This window comes from Diplotaxodon limnothrissa, linkage group LG8 (assembly GCF_057381915.1).
Source record: "Diplotaxodon limnothrissa isolate DT_005_m linkage group LG8, D_limnothrissa_male_GT1.1, whole genome shotgun sequence".
NCBI classification, from domain to species: domain Eukaryota; kingdom Metazoa; phylum Chordata; class Actinopteri; order Cichliformes; family Cichlidae; genus Diplotaxodon; species Diplotaxodon limnothrissa.
Genome location: NC_140603.1, coordinates 25884272 through 25904445, shown reverse-complemented (window position 1 = coordinate 25904445; position 20174 = coordinate 25884272). Strand labels below are relative to the sequence as shown.

At 41.3% G+C, this 20174-nt stretch overlaps 1 protein-coding gene across 1 annotated transcript in view; it reads left to right on the top strand.

The window, feature by feature from the left end:
* The window catches only part of tanc2b (tetratricopeptide repeat, ankyrin repeat and coiled-coil containing 2b), a 190091-nt gene that overhangs the window by 7909 nt on the left and 162008 nt on the right, over positions 1 to 20174 (top strand). The window contains exon 2 of the mRNA XM_085361558.1: positions 10044 to 10147. The gene's annotated coding sequence lies outside the window, so the exon portion shown is untranslated. The remainder of the gene's footprint in view (positions 1 to 10043; positions 10148 to 20174) is intronic.

Here is a 20174-nt window from a genome sequence, read left to right as displayed (position 1 = left end):
AGAAAAAGAATTCCAGTGGCTGGAGAAAATACAGACCAACCAGAACCCTGCTATTAGGGTGCAGACCCATCTCAATCTTGATACAGATACCAATTCTCTAATTGTTATACATGTTGTATAAATACATATGTACAGGTGGTTAAGGTTGTAGAGAAAGTGAAAATGCCTTTGTTTTTTTTGCCATGGTGATGCTGCACCACTGTCTGCTCAGCTGTGTTCATACTCTGCTACGTGTGACGAGTGTTTAACATGGTGGAGCCGCTGTGCTTGACAACTACAGAAGCATCTTTTTTTTTATGCTCTGATAAAGATCTTTCATGTCAGTGCTTATCATACATCCGAAAGCACGACAAATAAGGAAAGCATTCTTATTTAAATGCAGTTGGTCTCCACTTAAAGATCAACTTCCTGTGCACCTCTGCATGTCTTCCATCGTTACTTTTGCATGTCCTGTTGCTGTCCATGGAAGTCTCTTTCTTACCACATGTACATCTGCACAGCGTGGACCTCAAACTTGTCCAGAAAGTAAATATCAACATCTGTGGTAAACATCAAAGTTTAATATTGAAGATTATCTTAGCAGATCAGAACATGGACCCAAGAGTCATTGGTAGGCCTTGTTGGGGGATGAATAGAAGCACTAGAGGTGCTTCAGAAGGCACAAAATAACCTTAAAGGGGTGCTCTCAGACACATTTTTATGGGTTGAGTCCCAGAACGTTTTGGACTTTGATTTGGCTTCTGACCACATTCTACTGCACTTTAGCCCTAGCCTGTACTGCTCTAACTTTAGTAGTATTTAAACGATTTTGTCAACCCCTGTTTAAAGGACAATAGTGGACGTTTATTCTCAAAGCATTTCATGTGACCTTAAATCTCTCAAGAATGAGCTTAAGTTGCTGAACCCTGACCTCTGGCGTGCTAAATCAGTTGGTGTACCATGGATATTTTGAGTATTTACACATTCCTGTGAGTTGATGACATTAGTTTCTTATCAGCAGTAAGCAGGCTATTCTATTGTATTTTCTGGTTTGCCCAGTTTGTGTCACCAAATCCCTATAATTTCTTTCCAGTAAACAAGTCTTCAGGTTTCCAGTCCAGCTTCTGGGTTTCTCTCACTGTCCTACAGTCTGATTCAATATAAAATTGAATGACACAAGGTGTACATTCAGTGGGATTCGTCTATTTTTACTGTCAGATTAAGCAAAAATTGCCTCGACAATTTTTATGAAACCCAGTAGAGCGATGGAGCCTGGGGGGAAAAAGATACTTATGAATTTCTTTACACATTGGTCTCTGTGGAGGACTGTGTACCTTTCATTCCCCCCCCCCCTTTTTTCCAGTTATAAATATTGAATATATTTTCGACCAATATATAATCAACAGTGATTAGAACAATTGCAGAATGAGAGATCAAAACAAATCCCTAATGATTTTTTTTCTGTATGCAGCACCAAAGAGTGCCAAAAAAAGAAAATATATTTTTGCTAGTGTATCACAAACCCAGAGGCTTGCCTGGCTTAAGTTGATTAAAAATAGATTACATGCAGCTTGAAAAAAATGTACATAACTTTTAAAAAGAAAAAAGAACAAGGCAGTTGTACCTGCTCAACTGAGATCCATCAACTTGTGTGCAGTAATTGTGGTTTCAATGATACTTGAATGTCAAACTTGTCAAAATACTTCATACCATTTTCAGTATTACAGGGAAGAAGAGAAAATTAAAGTCAAGTACATACTGTAAATGTTTCGCAGCAATGTGGCAATCAGAAAGCATATAAGTAAATGACATTCTGTGACTACAAGCAAAGTAACTGTTGCGGTGAGATTGATAAATATCCTGGAAGCAAATACATTAGAGGATTACCCGGCAACCGGAGCCTGGAATGTCCACGAGTGACCAGCCTTGAGCTTCAGAGTGATGTGCAACTATCAAATTGCTTCCAGTGTGTTCCCAGCTTAACTGCTGATCGCTTGCAGACATTCCAGGCTCCCGCTGCCTACGATGGGACATCATGATATTGATGCTGTTCCAGTAATCCAATGGTAATTTTTTGTATCTTTATCGATCTACAGGTTATAGTGGGATAAATCATTGTGATCATCGTCGTCACTTGAACTAGGGGGCACTTGATGGTAAAAAAGGTGAATTGTGCAAGAAAGTTTAAATTCCAGTAAATAAAGTAGGCTAAACTAAACATTGTTGAATTTGAGGTCACGGTATGTTACTAAGTACAAGTAGAATAAAAATGTATCTGTTTGAGCTCTAATTGAGTACACAGGAAGGCTGGCGCTGGAAACTATTACCCCACAAAAGCATTTCAAGGTAGTAGTTTGAACTTGTACAGATTTCTGTTGCAATAACTGCATAAAAAATGTTAACGTACAGTATAAGTTTTCAAAAGAAGCAATTTTGTAGACATAATGCTTGACTGAGTATGTTGAATGCACTGCCTTCAAGCAGCAACTGTTGATTGAAGGACTCATAGCTAAGTGAAGTGGCCCTTTCTCTGCTTACTGTCAGTGTGGAGCCCTGTAATGCTACGTGGCACAGCGTGCAGGCTATTTTTAAGACTCCTTTAAGCGAAACTATTGTATTTTACTGAGACCAACATGGGTAAGCCATGCACACTTTGTGAACATAAATTTGAGAAAGGAAAGCACCTGCAGATCAAAAAGATTTTTTCTCAGTTCATGCAAATGTTAGTTTACTGACCACAATCCCTGCAGCTGCATGGGTTTGTCCTTTGCAATGAAAAGTCTCAGCTCTGGCTCTACTGGGGCATGCTTCTACCACTCTGTATTCTTTTTAAAACTTAGAGTAATGTAAGTAGAATGCAAGCTAATCTAACTCTGTATTTAAAGAATCTGTGCTTGTGTGATAAAGCGAAATATTGTGAGTTAACCAATAAATGACCTTCTTTACAGAACGCTGGAGCTCATTTTAATAAAAAGTGGCTTGTTTTCAAGGTAGGGGAGTGGTCTACTGCTTTAGCCTCCAGTCTCCAAAATATGTCCTTGTTCAGGCATGAGGGCTCATTGTGTTAGCAGTTAGGACACACAGTCCCCCCCTGAGTGTGTCTAAAAATACTCCACATCACCTCTGCCCCAAACTACACATGGATAAAGAGAAGCTGCATGTGCCTGGATGAGTGAACATGCAAATACACAGCGCGCAGACTGCACTAAATGCATTTCTCTTTGCGTCGAACACTTTACATCGCAACACTCTCAACAATCTGTACATGTAGCACTGCATGCTGACCTCTGGCATCAACAAGGCAGACCCAGAGGTCTGCCACTCACTGGATATTTTCTCTGTTATCCCATCTGGCACTAACTCCACTTTCAAAGTCAGTCAAATTACCTTTCTTCCCCATTCTGATGCTTGGTTTGAACTTCCTTAGATTATCTTGACCATGTCTATTTGCACTGAGTCTGTGTCATGTGATCGACAAGACTATTGCTTTTTCTGTTCCTGAGCAGCCGAAACCGTACTAACAAAGTGGATGAGCAGATATGCTAATTCTGATATCACACCAATATTGGGCACTATGATCAGTTATTAGATGTCTGTAGAATATGCGATAGCCTAACTAGTTGATTCATGTTGTTTGGACAAGCAAAATCGTTGCTTTTCCCATTTACGTCTCACAGGCACATGTTTCTAATTTTAAGCGATGTGATTTCTGATTGGCAAGATTTAAAGGAAGCATGGCTTACGCAGTTCCTTGATGGCTCTTTATCCAGGGCTGAAAGGACACAGGGAACCAGCCTTCCCTCAAGGTTAGGGTCAGCTACTTTCACAGTGGGCGACAGGAAGCCAGAGAGACTGCCGTCTCTAAACGTCTAATGAGCCTCTAATTGATATCCAGCTGAAAACCCCACAGAGTGTTAATGCCAGTTCCAAGGAAACTATATTATGTCTTGTCTTCATTAAGCAAACAAGACACAGAAGGCCTTGAAGCATACATTTTTAACGTGGAGTCACAGAGGTAGTTGGCTAGTGACACGGTCAGTGTTTCCTGTGAGTCACATTATATATACACTGTGCTTTTTCATGTTTATTTTCAGGCTGGAGAGCCATTAAAAGCTGAGAAAATTAGCAGTAACTCTGCTCATTCATGTTCTTGCTTTGGACTGTCAGTCTTTATGCTTCCTCCATGTGTATGTCTGGTGTCTAGATATAAAAAGAGAGGCGGAAACATATTTCACAGGGGGCTCTACTTTAGCTGCAATATTAGCAACTGAGTAATATTTCTTCATCACCCACCCTTTTATGAGATGTAACTGCAGTAATGAGATGAATTCTAAGAAAGGGGCTAATCCTGGGCAATGCTTTAAGCCAGCTGCCTAACCACATCCCATTCGCCATGCTGTGGAGGCTTCAGCTCTTCTGCCAGGACGGCTTACAGACTGTGTTTGCTTAAACGTTTGTTTGTTTAGGAGGTTCGTAGCATTTTAAACTTGATGTCTCATAATTCAGCGTGATTCGATAAAGGCATGAAACATTGTCATTCGAGCATGTACCTCCAACTCAAAGCGCAGCACACCTGCCGAGCTGCTGTTCAGATGTTCTATTTTTGTTTCCTGTGATAAAACGTTAAGCACATAGGCAGCTTATTTCTTAAGTAGGTGCTGGAGGTGTTTGTGTTGTTTTACAGCTTATACTTGTATATCTAGTTTTGGCTCTTCTGACAAAGCAGTCCAAAACCTTTGTGCTTGGATGGCATAAAGTGCTTTTAAGCCTCTCTCTGATGGCTCCCCACAAGGCAGCATTAGCAACATGTTTTAATGAGCTGAAATCTCGGCACAAGAGGCACCATTTCTCATTTTGGGCCTGGGAATAAAGGTCATCTGTGCTTAAAGGATGCTGAAGAAGGTGAGTGTTGGAAAGAGTGCTGCACCAGTTTAGGATTAAAGGCCAGACTGTCACTTTAGAAATTGCATTTTGGTCTTGGAAAAGTAATGGGGGGGAAAAAGCAACTGTGCAGCACTTACACATCCATTTCAGGGGAAATGCCTTGTTGTCTTCTGATGAGAGTAGATTTATGTTAGAAGTTGTAGATAAAAGACTAATGGGCCTGACTTGCAGTAGGCAGCAGCATTGTCTCTGATGCTTTTTATTTTTGCAGTATGGTGGGTGAGAGCAGGTGATGAAGTACTTTTGGATACAAAGCCTATGTGGTCATGTTGGATTTTTGTACCTATAAATCACCTGCACGTTGCACCTACAAGAGCTCTTTGGCAACACCGAGAGCTGGTTTGGAACTCTGCACTAATTGAGTCAACAGCGTTGCCGACTTTTATGCACCTCAGTGGCTTTATGTGGCTGAATCAGTGGTTCCTAAATGTTTCCACTGTGCGCTTGCACCTGATCGTGAAATATCTAGGAGGGAAGAAATTTCACAGACCGATTTGTTACAACTGTACCACATTAGAATTCACCAACGTCTTTTAAACACTGACCAGTGGTAGCAAAAGTTGAAAAGTGTTGGTTAAATTTATGCAGATGGTGGACGGGTGTAACTGCTATGTGGACAGGTGTCCTGTGTTCATTACGTTCATTATGCACAGCAGCATGTAAGCTGAGGAGGCTGCATGCTGCGCGGTAACAGTGTTTGCTAATGACATGACCAAGGTTTGCAAAGATGCCATTCTAGAAGCAGAAGACACTCAGCAGCCATCTTGGTAACCTCTTCAGGCAGTTATTTCATGTAAACAGGACCAAGGCTATCTAAATGAATGGGGAGAATTCCCTAAGTTTAATTCCAAGAAAAGACTTTAGTTACTTTGGCCCAAAATGAGGTTTAAAACACCTCTTGCCCATTGCAGGTAAACTTCTGCTATACTTATGCAAGGTTTGAAACATTGCAGCTTTACTTACACTTAGATTTAATTACACTTACTTACATCATATAATGAGTAAATTTGCTCATATGTTTCATGGTTCAGCTCTTGACTGGCTCTTTGTGAACAACAAGTGATAAAGTGGGACCTTTACTGAATGCTACTACAGTTTTCCAGCTGCCAGCGACCTTTCGCTTGACAAGTGAAAGGTCGCTCGGTCAATTCCAGCCAGAGACACAAATCCCTGTGGGGTTTATGTCAGGATGGGCGTCTTGCATCAAACTCTGCCAAATCAAACAGGTGGAGCTACCTGCTGCGGTGACCCCTAGTGGCAAGGGAGCAGCCAAAAATAGCTTCCTATGCTTTGATACCGTGCATCTCACCTATAATGGATTGAAAAAATTCTTTTGTTATTTTTAAAAAGTTGGTTTGTTTCTATTTCTAAAACTAATTTGAATTTCATTGCCTCTTATGTGACCTGAGTCGGGGGCATAAAATTAATAACTGTACCAAGTTTACTCTAAATTAGTCTACAGCGTGTAATTAAAGAGCCCACCATATTAGTTTGCATTGCTTATTCTCTCCATCACCTGTCTTAATTGGTTTTTACTCATTTTAATTGGTGATTTATTTAAATATTTGTAAGTGATGTTAGGTTATCATGTGTTTTTTGTCCTAGATATCTCAGAAATGGAAAATGCGATCGGGGCCAAACGACCCTACTCTCTGAGCGTGTAGCTGCAGGCAAGTTTGTTTGAGTACCCGTTTCTCAAATTGGACAGAACAGTGGCTTCTTCATGATGTTAGCTTGAAAAGGCAAAAATGAAGTGCTAGCCTTTACACAGAGGCATTTGTATTACATGAAAGCTGAAACACTCATGGCCTTTGAGGAGGCGATGAGAGGGAAAGCTTAAATGCCTTATTTATCAGTGAAATGGGGACTTAGTGTGTTGGTCACATAATTTGTTTTGATCTTATTTCTTGGCCTGTTCGGCTAATAACACAGAAGCCCAGCAGACAAAAGAGAATTTACTTTTTATTCTGCCAGATGATTAGGATTTCTGTGGATGTTTTTTCATTTTGTGCACCAGGCTTAGCCGCAACAAGCCGTATCTTTCTAAACCAGACAAGCAGCACAGGGACGTGTTTCGCCCTTCTTTCTCTTCTAATCATCATCTGCTGGGGGGCAGCTGCCCAAACAATGTGACCCTTCTGGATTGGAGTGACAAGGGGAGTGGCTTTCTATGGCTTCTGCTAGCTCTCTCTAACCCCGAACCATTAGCTGTATTTCTGCAGACTGTTTCACTTGCATACGCACTAAACTCGCATAACCAGATCTCCTTGGAAATGTTATGTCAGATAAATTCACAGTAAGAAAAATTGCAGTTAAAAAATAGTGTTTGATAGAGGAGATGACATTTTATTTAAAGATCACGATGTGGGCTTTCATGTTTGCTTTCAATTAAAAAAGTCAAATGTTACCCCAAGCATAGCATCACAGACGTTATTTAGATTTCCCCTCTAAGCCTGCAAATCCCAGAACAAAAATATTTCTAAGCGTCTAACTCAGAATGATGGAGTTATTCTTACTGCCTCTCATGATTCCTGCTGTAATTTATTTAGACTTTTGGTTTGCTCAGCTTAATTAATGTGTTGGCAAGTTGGTGTAAAACAGATTAAGTCTTATAAAGTGTCCCCTACAGAGAGCAAACTATAATTAGAAAATGGGGGGGAAAAAGTATTCAAACTCTGCGTGACACCCTTGAGAAAACTTGATTACTGTGTTGCCGTATTCTTTTCTGTCTTTTGTGCAGAAATGACCTTCTGTTTCTTTTTCTTAGTTGATGTGGGAAATTTATCTACATTGAGTCTGGAGGATGGCAGCGGGAGACGTGAGAGTTGAAATGGGGACTTCAGAAAGCTTGAATGAAAATATTAAAACACACTGGAAGCTTTTAGGGAAATATTTGTTTCACAAAAACTGGTGCAAGTAATGTCCTCTCTCCAAAAGTGTGTGCTAGTTAAGTTGCTATTGAACATGATTCCATGTAGCTTTTTTGGTACAGTGCACATCCCTGCTATGTTGCATTTGCTGCATGTGACAACCCCACCCCCAACTTTCTGTCTTCTCACTGCTGCTGTCTTAATATAAAAAGTACCCAAAAATCTCTATGGGCCAGTGCAACTTTAAATTGGCTCTGTTATGCCTTTCCTTATTTTCTGTCATATATATATATATATATACACTGATGTAATGGTGGGTGCTCAGATTAATCATAATCAGTGTTTCTAATGAGGTCAGGATATGCACAACCAAGCCCTGTAAGCCAATAGCATAGGCTTCAGGCTGCTCTAAATGTTTGGTTTCTGTCAGGTTTTTTATACTCTTGGCTTCATATGGCATCGATTTCAACTCTGGGCATCTCTGGCACACAGCTCTACCAGGACACAGAAATCCTTGCCACTTGCTAGACCAGTAAAACAGAAGAAAGTTGGTTTAGGCCTCAGTTACACAGGCCGAGGGGAAAACGTGTATTTTCCAGCCAGCTTTAAGAGTTTCCTAGAGGTTGGTGTAAGTGAAATTGGTGAAAAAATACAGGGGAGTTCCAAAAACCTCCTTTCTTTGGTCACCCATGGTGCATGGATGACACTAGTGTTCGCAAACACTCATTAACCAATCACCAAACAGTAGAGAAACTTTAAAAAAATGTGCGACACAAAGCAGGAAATGGAGAAAGTTCACCTTCAAAGTAAAGGTGTAGCAGTAAGGCATAACTTAAACAGTTTCACTACCTCATAGGGTGTAGTTGGTGTTTACAGACAAGTGTAGTTCCATGCAAACTATAGGTCACTGTGTCAATCTCCTTAGCAACCAAAGTAATTGTGAGGTTTACGTGCACGGCAACATATATCTCTTTGTAACCAGTTTCATTTACGAACGGCAAACAACCTCTTGTAACCACTCACCAGCTGCTCAGGGAATACAGCTTTTCCCATAGCAACTGGTGCTCACAGAGGGGTCATTAAACCAGTCTTTAGGCCTGCGTTGCTGGTAGATGATATCACAGTAGCATTCAGCAACTGATCGCAACTGGTTGGGGAGTACTCATTTTTCCCTAGCGACAGACGGTTGTTAGGCGGTTGCCAGGCGGTCAGTTTTTTGTTGTTTTTGTTGTTTTGTTTGTTTTTTAATGGCCACTAGGGGGAAATACCTGAGGTTGCAAAAACACCTCTGGATGCTCATTTTAGGTCATATTAAGGGAAGAAAAAGTTAACATTTGCAAAAGTTGGTTACACTGAGTGTTTAAAATTATTATCCAGGGCATTATGAATGTTTTGTCCTCAGTTTCTCTCTCATGTCTACCCCATGCTTGACACTCCCCAACGTGGTCCACCTTTTTCATGCTGTCTCGGGTTAAAGGGTTGGGGGGGGGGTTCAGACAGTGGATGAGGTGAGAGGCTGCACCAAGTCCCCGTTAGAGATGCATAAGTATTATTTTAAACTGTGAATCATGCAGGGATACTTTTGTAGAGTGTAAAATAAAAATATGAAGTTGGAATGAGCTCAGTGGGTCCCCTGTAGCTAATAAATGCTGCCGAAGATTACCGTACTTATGAGCATTAAGGGGGACGCAGTATGTGATGTAATGTAATGTTACCACTGGGTGGCCTGTGTGTATTAAAGATGTTAATTTAAATGCTCGACACTGGGAGCAGCCAAACAATAGCCGTTCACATTTACATCTCTCCGGTTCCCACTCATTTTCGTGTTAATCACATGGCTGCTAACATCACCCACACAGATATTTCGGTCCCTCTCTCCCCCGTCCTTAACTCAACATCTAATGACATAATCAGACTTTCGGTCAGACTACTTAGAGCCTCTACATCACAACTTTCAAAGCAGTACTTTATGTCAGATTCCACCCTCTGTGGAATATGACAACTGTCTGCTGTCCCATTCCGCCCTAACAATCAGGCCTTGTAGCCCCGAAAGCTGTTTGTGTTCTCTGTTGGAAAAAGATCCACAGCAGAGTGAACAGTGACAGGTCAGGCTGTTCACTCTGTGGACTTGCCACTCCACTGAGTCGGATGTCAAATAGTGTCTGCTGTTTCTCTTGTGTGTCAATACAAGGCCCTTTCAGTTCATTGCTCACCTTAAAGTGTTTTATTTCACTGTTATTGCCTTTGTAGAGAGCTGCTGGGTGTCCCCTCTGGAGAGGGTTTGGGACTGTGGTTCAGCCCAGCGAAATGTAGCGCCTCGCTGCCCTCAAAGCCGGATTTGTTGTCTGCTCATGGTGAGTCTTCTTAAGTTTCATGGCACAGGAACCGGTGTGTAGCTGGGACCTTTTTACACCTACAGATGCACCACAGAAAAGTCCTGGGGTATAGGAACACTCACAGAACAGTAGATATGTTGTTAAGCTTGCAATGTGTAAGTAGGCCACAAAATGAGAACAAAAACTGTCCTGTAATTATAAAGCCGAAAGCTTTTGTTAGTATACAGAGCATGTTTCTTAAAAAAATGACTGTGGCCTCAAAAAACAGGAACTTGTTTTCCCCATTTGTTTACTTTATTACTCTGTTGTGGTATTGCCATGGAGGAGGTCTTTATCAGGAGGAAAAGCTGTAAAACTACTAAATAAATAAATAAATAAATTAAAAGTGCAAAATTTATGCCCTCCTTCACATTTTCCAAAACTGTCCTGTGGGCCAGATTGTAGACCTTTGTTTGACACCCTTGGTTAGAAGGCTAAACTGGGAGTTAGCAGCTTGCTTGTTTAAGTGGCACTACATTTCAAGCTGCTATATACGGAATGCTAATTCTAGCAAATTGTTTCTTTCAAATTTGTGTTATTTAAAGATTTAGTAGTTGAACATGTAACACTTGTTTTTCAGGAGACGGGAGTTGGGAATGTGAGTTAACTCTGAAAACTCTGTCAACAGGAAATAAATGCATGAAACATAGAGCCTGCTTCTTTTTCACTGTGAATTTCCACAGTCCATACGGTAGAGGTGCTGTCTTCTCTTAAAGAAGCTGTCTATCAAAAATAGTCTTATTTTTCAGAAGTGTCCCGGGTACTGATCGATGCTCCGGCTTGAGGCCATATGTAATTACTTTGAGACCAGCCAGCCATGAAATTGTTGTTTGGGTCTGAAATGGATCCAAAGTCAGAGCAAGACCTTCTGGTGTTGTCACAGTCAGAAAAACTATAACCCACACAGCAGCATGAGGATGTGGTGCGATAATTTCGAGGGCCGGTAAGGAGGTACGAAAATGCGTAATTTGTCAGCGACCTCTGCAGTCTTATTACCAGGACAAAGTGTTGTCTCATCCACGTGCGTTTTGTCCATAGTCCGTTTCGATGTTCAAGTGTGCGCCTGAAGACGAATGACTTCTGTCAGCTGTTAAAGTGGGTTCAGGAGCTCCCAGGCTGCAGAGAGGTATGCAGAGCGACAGTCACTGGCTCACATGTATGCAGCTGTGGCCTGCAAGATGTGAGCAGGCAAATGGAGTGGAAGAGTAGTCCCATTAAACCCTGGCTCTCCTCTGAGAAAGAGGCTAACTCTGAACGCTGGCCTCTCGCTCCCTTGCAGAAAGTGCTGACACAAATTTTTGCCTGACTAAAATGCCTTCTGACCGCATGACACTGGCTCTTTTCTTCTTCCTCAGAGATTCCTCGGCTGTAAAGCTGGGACTGTACAAAAGGGACACAGTCTGCGAGTGCTGTTTAGGAGCTGGCGTAAATTATAATCATAAACTGCTGCAAAGGTCTGAATTACTCACATTTTAGCGTGTGAAGGAATTTCTTTGTTTGAGCGGTTGATTTGATTTATATGCATAAATCTTTTAGATTTCCCCTCTTCTGGACACCCATCTTGGTAAACAAGTCAAAAATGCACAAATCTCGGGGCTTGGACCAGAGGAAGGCTGCTTTGTCCCCCTTTGGCCATCAGCGTGGACCTGTCAGTTTGTGATTGACGTTGCGTGGCGGCTCCCGCGTTGGTCACTGGTGCGAAGATGCAGAAATATGACAACATCTCCGGGCGCATAAAATGCTGGCTTCTAGTGCTTCAATTGTGCATGTCATCCAAAGTGATGTGGTGTTAACCCTCTGGAAACTGTAGGCGTTGGTGGTTTGCACTATATTCTAGTAGCTTCAGTAGTTTTCTATAAGCCTCAGCTCATTTTTACAGTAAAGGACCTGCATTTATAGACTTGCTCACTATAGTATTAGTCATATTTTGACCAGTCACATGCTTTAGGCAATAAATGTCTGCTCAGTGCTCGAGGGGACAATGATGAGAATGATCTGTGTTGTCAAGCTGGTGAAGGGAATCTGCTTGGTCTCCAGTGGGTTGTGTGGGTGGTTAGCTACAGCCCACAGCTACTGAAAGAGAGCTGTGTCAAATCTGACACACTGAAAGCCACAAACGCCAACGCTAGGAGCCAGTTGTGAAGCAAACCAATTTAGTTGCAAGATAAATTCTGTGTACGTTTAGGGAGAGCTGCCCTCGCTGGCTTGATTTTGTTTTTTTGCTTTTTTCCCTCCAGTTTGTAAGTCCAGAACGGTTTCGCTTTGGGTCGTGTTTGTACTTGTAGTCAAAAATCCATTCAAGATTATGAGCAGATAATACCAGGGATTATTTTCCAAGTAGCTTGAATGTTCAGGGGATATGTTTCCTCCAGCTTGAACATTGCTTTGACTTGAGTATAACACAGAAACCACAGACCTCGGTTGCCAAATAGTCAAAGAATGAAAGAATAAAATGCCTTTCTGGCTGCTGTGAATGGGCTGGTGCATGTCTGTCTTTTTGTTAATGAAAAACAGTCAGAAATTCCTTAACACAAAACCTACCTTACTTCTCATTAAATTCTTGACTTTCCTGATGAGTTTATGATGTTGATCATTTTTTTCAAGTCTTATACATTAATTTGTAAATTATCAACCTGTTTAGACACCCATCAGTGCAGCTAACATTCTGCATAGTGCCATATATTTTCCTGAGGTTTTCAGTCAGATCCACCACTTCCATGTGACTTCCTGGATGAGTGACGTTTCTGGCACTGAAAACGCTACGTCCAGATGAACAGAATCAACTTTTTGGGATTTTCTTACCTGGATGATTGAGCATGCATCAAGACTTCTTGAATGTGATTCCTTGCATCATGCCATGATCAAATTGCATATCTTGAAGCATTAAAACAGAAGTCTAAAAACCAATAAGTGCTGTGACGGTGGATCTATCAGCCCGCACAGCCCATACGATGGTGGCTTAGTTCTCAGCACTGCTCCCTGGGTTCAAACTGGGGCAGTTCACTGTGTGGAGTTCGTGTGTCCTCTCTGTTTTTGCATGTGTATCCTCTGGGAGCTCCTGTTCCCTGGGGTGCTACACGGTGGCTGTACACTGCTCCTAATACTTTGGATGGATTTAATGTTTAGGTTTCCCTATGAAAATAGATAAAGGATAACTCGCCCTCTATCTTACCTCTGTGCTTGGGACAGCTCTAGCTTAGTCATGCTTGCCAGCTAATGCCGTTGATAGTTAAGCGGGAAGCTGGTGAGGGATTACATAATTGTCTCTGCATAGGTTATTTCAGCTGAAAAGCAGAGGAACAATCCTGGCTGAAAAACACACTTGTAAGAAATCTCATCCTCTCTTTCATTTACCTTGTGGACAGGTTAAGAAAAACAACAGTATAGTTTTTTTTGTTAGACTCTATTGTCTGCACTGCTGATCTGGCGGGGGGTGTGGGTGGGGTGGGGTGGGGGGGTGTCTGCTGATTTGGATGCTGTTAGCTATAATGTACTGTAATTGCCATGCAGCTCATTGAGCATTTTAGGCCAATGGCTTTGAAGCTGGACACATTGATTAACTCTGGATTCGGTGGTTTGAGGTGGGAGGGAGCTGCATTGGCTTTGAGCAATGATTCATTCGGGGGGTGGGGGCATATTGGAAGTTGTACATGAAAGGGCTTTTTATTCTCATGTCCTGTGAGGATTTCTGTTTTGGGGTTTTCAGTAGAGTATACATATATTTTGCAAGACCAAGCATACATATATTGACATTTTTGTCATCCACAGTCCAAATAACAGAAGCTATGATGGACAGATGATGGTGCTATCATGGTAACGGGTAGATGAATTATCGTTGGTTATATTTCTCATTAGAAAAAATATTTTTTGTTATGAAAGAACGTGCAGTACTGAGTCTTACTTTGAAATTATTATCTTCCATGGTAGCAGTGGCAAAGAGAAAATCCAGGTTAGAGTTGCTAAAAGCCTTCATTTTAACAGCTGACGTAGTCCGCTTAAAGCCGTGTCATTAAGCATCATAATGCTGCCCGGCTTCCAGTGGTCTCAACAGTGACCACAGTGAACTAGCCAGGCTCCAACACAGGAAATGAAGGACGGAGAATTCAATTTGTGCTAATGTACGGTTTGAGAAATAACATGGCGTGAACAGCATGAAAGCAAATGTGCATTGTAGTCTAGACTGAGCTGTACCACAGTTTCCTTAACATTTTTTTCCTCATTTCAGTTCATGCATAATAATTATGAGGAGGGGGGGGGGGGTCATAAACTCCTACCCTGTAAATCATAATCTTTTCAGTCAGTGGCCCAAGTCCACCTCAATTTGCCCTGTGTAGTTTATTGTATTGTGTTTGGACGTAGTGCAACGAGACCACGGGAGCATCTGGACTTTTTCTTGTAAATGATGCTGGTGAGGTGTGTAGTCGGACCAAAGTTTTAAGAATATGCAGACTATGTAGACATTTCATGCGAAACCTCATCATCATTGCCAAGTCAATCATGGTTTATCTTCATCACAGTATTTAGCGGATGTAATGAGTGCATGGGATTGCCAATATGCCTTAGACGCAGAGGTAAACAGAGACATCCAGTTATCATCTGGGCTGTTGGGGGAACTCTTTTAAAGTGAGTTTCCTTTGGGACCATTCATGCACAGGTTTGCTCAAATCCGCTCCTCCCCTCTCATCTATGCCAGCCATCTTTGACAGCTGGGCTCAGCTAACAGCTGCTGCCCCTCCCCCAGAATCTAACTGTTAAACAACAAAAAGAGTTGGCGGCAACTGTGCTTTGTAGGAGAGCAAATTATCTTGTAGATGCACAGAGTGTGTGTGGTCCCTCTTGGACGGGGTTGCAAGGTGTAGATTGACCTTTTTTAAATGTATTACACTTTCATTCTCAGTGTCTTTCAGTGGGGAGTTTGGTAGGATTTGATAAGTAAAGCAAAGCATTTTTGGAAAGAAAAAGATTCCCTGGTGTAGGAGAGAAAAACATCCGGTCGTAAGAGATTTCCAAACTTCTGTGATCTTCACATAGCCAACGCTTATCTTCTCGGTGAAACACGGGACTTCTTATGTTATCCACCAACACAACTTCCATATATGTGGCAGTTACTTTGTGGAACAAGTGTCCGTTGTTGAGGCTATTCTCTTTCTGGCAGTCTTCCTTTGTAAAGTTCAGAAACTAAACTTCCTTGTGAGGCTGTAAAACAGCTTGTGATTTATTTTGATGAACGGAGCTAAGATTACGCTTTCACATTTTCCAGGTTTTTATGCAAAGATGTAAAGATTCCTGCAACACTAAGCAAAATCACTACCGCTGTAGTAAAATGATGCAAATGGGGAGTATTATTTACTCAAGCATAATAAAGTTTTTTTGTTCATAAAAAGGTCATAGACTATTTAATTTTGTTTTATTTATACAGTGGCAATTCTCAATAATTTCCTTTACTGTACAAGGACTAATTATGTTCAGATTATATTTGTAGTGATGCTTATTTCAGCCAGGAACAAACCCTGTTTTTATTCTGATCTTGAGGAGATAAATGTGATGGATATCATTGTGATTTATGCAAAGGAACATTTTTCTACGTCTTCACCAGTTTGTGATCTGAAATTAATTTAAGGGTTGGGATTGGTTTAGGTAAACATGCAGGCAGTTTTATTTCCTCGGTAGCAGCTCCACTGGCTACTACATAAGCTTGACTGCTAAGTGTGCTCTTTTGTATCACCTTTTAACCTTAGGTTATACAAGGTGCTTCAACAGCCCACACAGCAATGCAAGGTGCTTGTCTTCTTCTGAGGCACTTGACTTTGGTCCAGCAGGGTCATTAGTGGCCCTAGTTCCCTTTAGTTGACTACACTGGAAGGGTTAGGGGGTCAGCAATGCTCCTCGAGGACCTTCCAGCCTTCCTCCCCTCACATATGATGACAGCCATAGGGGATGGAGAGCACATGAGAAAAAACGCACGGGACAATAAATGACTGCAAATGCATTAGAGATTCTCACACTGGAATAGCAACAGGGAACAGAAATGATGTATTAAATGTGTTATTTTATTCCCCCCCCCCCGACCACAGAATCCCACCTGGCTGTTGCGATGGCTTTTTTTTTTTTTTAATAAATTTTTGGGGCATTTTTTAAAAGCCTTTGTTGGACAGCTGGAAGCAGACAGGAGAATGAGGAGAGCGCGCAGGAAATGGTCTGTAGCAGAATCAAACTCAGGCCCCTGCAGCCTATTGGCATATGGATTACCTGCTCAACCAAGTGAGCTATAGTGGTGCCCCACGATTGCACTTTTTAAACACATGGTACTCAAAGAGGGGCCAGGGAACCTAAAGGTGTCTGCAACCCAATGGCAAGGGATGCTTTAAAAAAATAGTTATAAAAATTGTGCTCTAATATTTAAAACAGTACATGATTACAGATGGAGACCATTTATGCTTAGTCAATAGAAACTGTGATGCACAACAAATTATATTAAGTATGTTTAATTGATTTAAGGATTATGAGGGAGTCCCTGAAAAATGTCCATAAGGTCCCCAAAAACCTAGAACTGGACCCAGTATGGACAGTTTGTGTAAGGCTGGTGCAGTGTGTCTCCAGATGAACCTTTTTCTTTTGCTGAGGTTGGCAAGGCCTACATCAGTGTGCTAATGTGGAATGCTAAGGCGTGGTGAAAGATTTGTGACTTTGAGCAGAGAGGACGGATTGGAGGCGATGCTACATGGTTCCATCTACATGAGATTTCTGCACCCTCAGCTTGTAGGGAATCACATGTCCACATTCAGAGACATTCATACGTTATTGACCGCTGATGGCTGTTCAGCAGACCTCATCCAGGGACAATGCTGTATTCGCATTAATAATACAGTGCCTCATTTTCAATTAAACAGAGTGAAAAATGCTTTTTCTTGTGCGTGAAAGCTCATTAATTTCCACAGCACATCCTCATCAACCCAACAGTCTTAATGACTAAAGACAAATAATTGTGACGCCACAAGAAAACAATCAGTCATTTAATGAAATCACTTGCTGTATAAGTGTCTTTCAATTAAAGCTCCTTAATGCATTGCTGCTGAAGTGAAAATGACATGCGTGACTGCCAACGTGTATGAAAGTGTTCATAAATAAAATATGTCCAATTTTCTTTGAAGCCTGGATCGTTTTTCTGTGCGAGTGTGGGAGTAAACCAAAGCTCCGTCTTCCCGAGCCACCAGACGTGATTGACACACTGTGATCTAACAGACATTTATTGGTAGTCATCAGATTGCCATCAGGGGTCAGGGGCTAGCCAACGTGCTAATTGGGTCTTGGTTTGCCGTGTCTGCACTTTCAATCAAACGTCAGTCCAACCCGTGACAGAGATCTGGTCGTGGGATGAACTGGAAGAGCAAGTAATTTAAGATGTTTTCTCTCCCTCCCACACTTCCTTCTGTCCTTTTGTACTCTCTGCTCAAAGCTAGATTTATAGTTACAAATGGCAACCTTGAAGGCACCATTACCCTTGTGAAGCCCACTAATGCCTTTTTTTTGTGGTGGTATATAGATGGCTCAGGACTTAACAATCTGGAGGATAAAAAGGATTAAGTTAACTTAAATTTTAAGTTGGTGATAAAGCTACATATTTTGTTGCTGATTACATAAAAAGGAGACCATGTCCCTGCAATCTGACACTGGCTGTTTAATCACAGTCGTTTGCAGGTTGACTGCAAACGCATCTCCTGTAGAAACTGTCTGTGGATGACATGAAAGGTGATTAGAGAGAGGTGCTGCTAATTCGCAGTGGACAAAAAGTTCTTCACAGAGTGAACATGAACGTGGTGGTGGCATACATGATGATACAAAAGTGGAACAATGCATAATTCATCAGGAAAAGTATTCCTCTCCGAGCTCAGTCTCTGCTTCAGTGGAGCCCCGTTTATATCCACGCCAGTGTAATTTGCAGACTTATTTCCCCAGACGTGAACAAAACAGAGGCTGTTGTCAACAATCACTTTTGACAATTGGATCTGTTTTTCTGCCTTATTTATGAGTGGATAAGCTCAGTAAATGGGAGAAAGTAATTTTGCCAGCACCAAATGTCAACGTGAGTACCCCTTTGACACACCTAAACGACTCTCTCTGACTCTCTTCTTCTGTTGTGTTAAATGGCCTTTCCTTATTGATCGGTTCTGTTCTTGTCCTGTGGTTTTGAAACCATACCCTTGTCCTGAAGCTCTGATAACATTCTCCCTATACCCCTGGGACATGTTGAATACCACACATGGACTGTCTGTGGGTTTTCCTGACGTCACAGGCACTATCTGTGGATGCCAAAAATAAAGATGGACACTTAATTTTACCTTCGTTGTCAGGTTTCTCTTCACCTTCAGCTAACTGACAATCAGGGATGACTAATTTTGGTCTCTGTCATCTTATACAGCACTCAGTGGAGGTTTTTGTGTCATGGTGTAAATGAATCAGCACTGCACATTAGGGCTGCCACAAACGATTATTTTGATAGTCGACTAGTCACCGATTATTTATGCGATTAGTCGACTAATCAGATCATCATCCACTGGACATAAAACTACAGCTTATTGCACCAGCAGCATCTGCTCTTATATAACTATCATTAGCTTACAGCTTTAAGCTTTTAAGGTGCTAACTAAAAATAAAGACAAGATGATAGTTTATTCAATTTTAATGAAATTTGCAGATTGTTTCGGTAAAGTTTAATAAACTCCTTGCTATCTAAAATATAACAGGACACCGGAGTATATTCTCCAGCATCTCACACTTCTGATAATCAGCTGTCTGCTTGACGTTTATTCAGCTGTGTAAAAACTATAACTTTAATCTCAGCCAAACCGATTTACTCAGGAACAAATAAAATACTAAAAAAAAGCCAAACAATAACATTTTTAATTTATCTAAGTGACTCATATATATTTAACCTGAGTCGCGAAAGATGGCGGTGGGTTTGAAAACAATTTGCCGGGAGTCCGGTGTTCTCACGGCGCTAGTGACCTAGCCCCCGGCTAGCTATCGAGCTAGTGGGTAACAGACGTCTCCGAAAACGTCGGAGCGCTTTTGAAAATATGTGGTGTCCTGATAAACTGAGCAGATATTTGAGGTTTACACAGCTACATTCTCGCCTGAAAATATGTTAAACGTTTATTTTGTGACCCAGAAAGAATAATAAGAGTAATATTAAAACTAACTAGCTACCGCCATTGTTGGAAACTAAGCTGGGCCGCGCTATGAATTCTGGGACACAGCTGCTTCTTCTTCTTCGGGGTTTAACGGCAGCTGGCATCCTTGTACATGCTGTGCTGCCATCTTCTGTTTCAGTCCGTTATTACACTCTTAAATCCTGCTATTATTCCTGCGTCTTTTGCGATCTTACAAAGCTTCAAACGACATGTCGACTATTAAATCAGTCGTCGACGATTTTGATAGTCGACGTAATCGTGACTAGTCGACAAATCGTGGCAGCCCTACTGCACATATTGGAGTGTTTCATACCCCATAGTTAATATCCGGTGCCTCATGTAGCATGGCAGATGTAGTGGGGTAATATTCAGTACTTCTTTCTTGTGTTTTTTAAAGTAGGGATGAAATTAATTTGGAACTTTTGTCTTAATGTTTGCCTTTGTTGAAGTTCTGAATTTTTACTTAGTTTTACTTTCATTTCATGGTTGACTGTAATTGGCTAATTGCATCAAGTGGAGCACAGTCATTGATTGTATATAAAAGATGGATGTGAGTGTGGGGTCTTGACATGAACGTGCCTTAACACTAGAACTGATGACATTTCTCTGTGTCCTCTAAGTCTTCCACAGCAGATAGATAGATAGATAGATAGATAGATAGATAGATATGTATATATAAAGATTAGGGGTGCAACGATACACAAAATTCACGGTTCGGTTCGATACTTTGGTGTCACGGTTCAATATTTTTTCGATACAAAAAATGTTCATGCTTTTTTAATTTGTCATTTATTAAAATTATAAATATATATTTT